Here is a 5684-nt window from a genome sequence, read left to right as displayed (position 1 = left end):
CATTTCAACTGGATTTTTTTTTTATTTTTTAGTGTTTATTTTTGACTAAGAGAGAAACACAGCATGAGTGGGGAAGGGGCAGATAGAGAGACACACACAGAATCAGAAGCAGGCTCCAGGCCCTGAACTGTTAGCACAGAGCCCAACGCAGGGCTTGAACCCACAAACCATGAGATCATGACCTGAGCCAAAGTCGACTGAGGTCAGCTTAATCGACTCAGCCACCCAGGCACCCCCATTTCAACTGGGTTTTAAGCATTCACAACCAACAGTGGAGTTCAACAGCCTTCTCCCTGCCATTTTCTGAACAGAGGACCATATCTTCAAGCCTTAAGAAAGTAACATTTTTCAAGGGCAGAGAAAAGGAACCATGCAACATACCCAAACATAAATAAAGCTGACAAAGTCTTCATATTCTGAGCTCTTTTTCTACACTATTTCCTGGAAGACACTACGATCTTTGCCACTTTGGCTCAATAACTTTCATCTAGTTCAGGCAAACACACACACACACATACACACACACACACGCACACAAGCACACAAGCACACATGTATGAATGACACAGAATGGCTTCTGGACCAGTGAACCCAGATTCTCCCAGCGTTCCACGTTTCAACCAATGTTATTTGGTGACCATCCGCACAGTCAGATGGGATTGACTACGTCCCCTACTCTCCAGCACATTCTCTGCTTGGTGTTCTCTACGAAGCATTTTCTCACATAGGTTGGATGTGGGTATAAACACGTGTGCTATTTCACTGTGCTTCCTAAAATCTCAGCTTGTCTGAACACATTTCCATCTTTCTTTTTTAGATGTGACCAAACGAATAGTTTAAATAAGAAGAAATATCAGAATAAGATTGAGGTACATCAGATGAGAGCTCCCCAGGTCTATGACGCAAGCTGTACTGTTTTGTTATGCAGTCTCATTTTTTTAGTTCTTGTCTATAAAAGCATATCCAGTTGTTTACTGGCCCATGTTCCCAAAACTGCTATCTTCTTTCCAGTTCTGCTTCCCTTTCTATACAGTATATCATCCTGAGCACACAGGACAAAGAATCAATCACACAAATGCAGAATTTTCTTTAGAGAGTCCCTGAGAAAAGAAATACAGTGAATGAATTTTTCTGTTTGTAATTTGTTTCTGTTGCTGTCTAATAAACTTTTTCCCCTTTTGTATTTTTATGTGCATGTGTTTGTTTGTTTGTTTGTTTGTTTGTTTGTTTTTGACGGGGCAGGGGAGAGAGAGAGAGAAAGATTGAGAGCACACACGCACGAGCAGGGGAGGGGCAGAGAGAGAGGGAGACACAGAATCCAAAGCAGACTCCAGGCTCTGAGCTGTCAACCCAGGGCCCAACAAGGGGCTCAAATCCACAAACTAGGAGATTATTACCTGAGCAGAAGTTGGATGCTTAACCAACTGAGCCACCCAGGCGCCCTTTGCATGTGTTATTTTTATATGTTGTTAGAATGAATGAATGAATGAATACAAATAAAACAAGAGTATCAGGATCTCCGCAGGAGTGGTGGTGATTAAGCACCGCAGATGAACTGACATACTTTTGAAGGCCACTACTTGTAGATGCTGAAGATACTCTGGGAGATTTTTCTAGTAGTCAGCACATGTTCTCTAAGATTTCAAAGCATGAAGGGAAGCCAGCCTGTGCTACATCTCTGATATGAGGGGGCCTTCTCAAGTGGTGGTGACATTCTTGGAGTTGTCCAAATAAGCCATCTATTTTTTTTTAATTTATTTTAGAGAGAGAGAAGGGGATAGGAATAGAGAGGGAGGGAGAGAGAGAGAGAGAGAGAGAGAGAATCTCAAGCAGTTTTCACACTCAGCATGGAACCCGACACAGGGCTTGATCCCATGACCCTGGGATCATGACCTGAGCAGAAATCAAGAGTCAGATGTTGAACCGACTGAGCCACCCAGACACCCCAATCTGGTTTTTTTTTTTTACCTCTAAGTGAGATCAATCCTCATGTTCAAATAGAGACAATAACAGACGTAAAGCTCTCTTAGAGCTAGACTATTGTGATACAGAGTTTATGTCAGGTGCCTGGAGATTCTCCCTCATCCCAGGAACTTAATGTATCTATTCATCCCAAACAAAACTACTTCACTGAGATTCGACCCCAGAATCAGTCTGGGACACACAGGTATTTCCCGTTTCTGGCATAGATCTCTCCTAGAAAAACATCTCCTGTCTTCAGTTTGTGTTTGCATTGGCTTAGATATAGAAATAGAAAACAGGACCACAGCACTTTTGAGAAATCACATGTGTTTTTACAAAACAAAGTTGTTATACATTATAATGAAAACATTGTTCTATAAAATATAAATACCATGTGCAAAATAAAACACGTAAAAACAAGTTTAAGCCTGTCAGACTGATCACTGAACAGGATTCATATTCCTCTGATTGAGGCCTCTATTGTTTATTGCAAACTTCCGTTTTCAGTTCATAGAGCAACTTCTAAAATGCACGACCACCTAGGCTTTGTACGAATCATTTGTTGCTGTTTTGAGAGCCTAGCTCTCTTCCCCTTGTCCTCAGCTTTTTTTTTTTTTTTTTTTACCAGTTTGTTAAGGAAAGGAAAGCACCTGCTGATTTCCACGGTGACAATTTCTTATACACAGAGATGTTAACTCACATTTCCCTTGCAGTGACACCTTATTTCTCTTCTCCACTTGAAACAAACATACAAACATAAGTTTCTATACATGGTATCCCTAATTCTCGTTCTTGTGTTTCCTCTTCCTCCTACTCTCATCTGGCCTCCGCCCCATTAATTCCACTAAACCAAAACCATGCGAAAGCCACCAGTCCTGTCCGTTTGCAGGTCCACGGGGACAGTTCATCCACACCTGGAAAGCACCCCGCTGCCCCGTATTCCCTTCATGTTCAAGTCCTGTCCCCATGTGTCCCTCCAATTGCACTGGCCACTCTCAGTGGCCTTCGCAGACTCTCCTTTGCCCGGACTTTAAATGTTGAGGGTCTGCAGGACCACATCTCACTGTCCATGCATTGATGCTCCTCGTTCCCGGATACTCAAGAAGGAATCCCAAACTGACACCACCCTCGTGGCCTTTTTGTAAATTCTAGACCCACATTCCCAACTGCGGGTAAGACTTCAGCACTCCTGTGTCTCCCAGGCACCTTAGAAAAGATCTCTAAGATCATTCTTCCTTGCCAGCATCCTTTGTATGTAAAGCTTCTTGTGTAAGAACATCATTTTCCTTTGCTTCTCTTTGTAGTTTTTAACATCATTGAAATGAAATAAACATCAGTGCTGTTTTTCATGTCTCCTTCCCTGTGAGACTGAGTTTCAACACAGCAGAAACTGTATGTGTGTTATTTACCTCTAGGGTTTTTTTTTTCATTTTTAAAAAGATTTCACTTTTTTTAAATATAATTTATTGTCAAATTTGCTAACATACGGTGTGTAAAGTGTGCTCTGGGTTTTTGGGGTAGATTCCCATAGTTCATTGCTTCCATACAATACCCAGTGCTCATCCCAACAAGTGCCCTCCATGCCCATCACCCATTTTCCCTTCTCCCTCACCCCCATCAGCCCTCAGATTGTTCTCTATATTTAAGAGTCTCTTATGGTTTGCCTTCCTTTCTCTCTTTCTTTGTAACTACATTTTTCCCATTCCCCTCCCCTATGGTCTTCTGTTTGTTTCTCAAGATCCACATATGAATGAAAACATATATCTGTCTTTCGCTGACTGACTTATTTCACTCAGCATAACACCTTCCATTCTGTTCCAGCCACATTGCTGCACATTACATAATCTCATGCTTCCTCATTGCCAAGTAATATTCCATTGTATATATAAACTACATCTTCTTTATCCATTCATCAGTTGATGGACATTTAGGCTCTTTCCATAATTTGGCTTTTTAAGTAATATCTACACCTCCAATTTATAACCCTGAAGTCAAAAGTTGTGTACTCTACCAACCAGGCCAGCCAGGCGCCCCTTTCATTTTTTAAGAAGTATGACACGTGGAGCCCAACATGGAGCTTGAACTCACAACCATGAGATCAAGAGTTGCATTTCTACTGACTGAGCCACCCAGGCACCCCAGTTCACCTCTAGTTCTTGACAATTACACATCTGTCATTTAGAGACTCCCATTTTGACATACACTCTGAATGGAATGAATGAGTAATAAATTTTATTATCTGTTCCTGAGTGTCATCTACAAAATGGTTTGGATTTTGATTTTAGAACAAACAAATTCAAGAAGTTCTCTTTGATAAGTATGTAATAAAACAAAAAGCAAATCTAATAACATGGAAAGGTAAATATGTTTTGTAAATTTTAATGCAATGTAAAGATGAACATTTCATTATATATAATTTCTGAATTCTATATATATATGATAGATGCAAAAAGGAATGAATGAATGGATAAATAAATAAATAAGGAAAGAAAGCATCAGAGCCGTCATCTCTTAGTGACTAATGATCCTGAAGCTGAATTTTTAAAACATATTCTTGCTTCATACTATTCACAAAATATTTGTTAAATTCAGTGAATTCTCTACTAAAGCAGGAATCAGAGTCCCTTGAATGACCAGCTATACATGCAGAGGCAATGTGGCACATTAGGCAGTGAGAACCATGTCAAGGTGACCCTGGGTCTCCTTCCTTGATTCCTAACCTATCTGGCAAGGTCACCGTGGAGGACAAGGCTCTCTTGATCTCCAGCCGGACAACTTCCCAGGCGCAGTCACTGTATCCCTTGTCTTACAAGTAGAGACAGATGTCCTGGAAGTACCTCCTGATGGCCAGGGCGGGGCCGTCCGTCCCCGGGGCCCGCCCCGCACAGGCGTCCAGGCCTTCCAGCTGCCGGTGGAGGCCCGCGCGGAGCCTGTCCAGCAGCGCGGGGCTCCAGGCGGCCGAGGAGCGCTCCGTGTGCAGCAGGGTGAAGACGTGCTGGCAGCTGCCGGGGGACGGCGGCCGCCTGGGCCCCCTGCCGCCCGCCGCCCTCCAGCGTGTCCCGGGGGATCCGGAAGTCTTTCCTGTCGCGCAGGCACAAGAAAGGGGACAGTGTGCGCATTTGGCCCAGGAGCGCCAAGTTGTCCCTGCTCACCTGCACGTGGCCCGAGGCAGGGCGCAGCCCAGGGAGCCCCCGGGGCGGCAGGCGAGCGGCACCAGGGCGCTCAGCAGAGGGCGCAGGAGAGCCGTGGGGACGCCGCGGGCGCCGCGGGCCTGGGAGCTGGGCGCCTGGTGAACCCGGAGCCCAGGCTCCCTGAGGACCGTCTTTCGAGGCATGGCTATTAAACAGGGGACACAGACGGTTTCATTTTCTGAGCATTCCTCTCCACTTTTGCTTCCCTTTTTTGGTTTTCATTGACATGTTCTCCATGTTGTCTAAGAAGTTGTCATCTTTCTAAGTGGTTAACTGTACAGTAGAAGCTTACTTTCCCAGGAAACTTCCCATGTGCCCATCCCAGGGAATACTTATCGGTCAAATGAGAAGCATCTTCGTCCTAAAGACTGGAGAAATGTAGGCATGTAAGTTCTCATAACACACACCTGTTCACATATGTTTTAATATGTAGACATTGCTCTTCTTTGTGTTAGGAATAAAATTTGGCCTTGATTATAGGTTGTTTTCACCTTCCCTACTCTACACAAGGAGGCAGACTCCTTCGGCCCT

At 43.9% G+C, this 5684-nt stretch overlaps 1 pseudogene; it reads right to left on the bottom strand.

The window, feature by feature from the left end:
* Positions 1-4645: 4645 nt before the first annotated feature.
* On the bottom strand, positions 4646-5296 carry LOC120223240 (annotated as a pseudogene).
* Positions 5297-5684: the final 388 nt, after the last annotated feature.

Source organism: Hyaena hyaena, unplaced genomic scaffold (assembly GCF_003009895.1).
Source record: "Hyaena hyaena isolate Hyena2069 unplaced genomic scaffold, ASM300989v1 scaffold_971, whole genome shotgun sequence".
In the NCBI taxonomy this organism is placed as follows: domain Eukaryota; kingdom Metazoa; phylum Chordata; class Mammalia; order Carnivora; family Hyaenidae; genus Hyaena; species Hyaena hyaena.
Note: the sequence above shows the minus strand (reverse complement) of the source record. Positions and strands in the feature narration are given on the sequence as shown.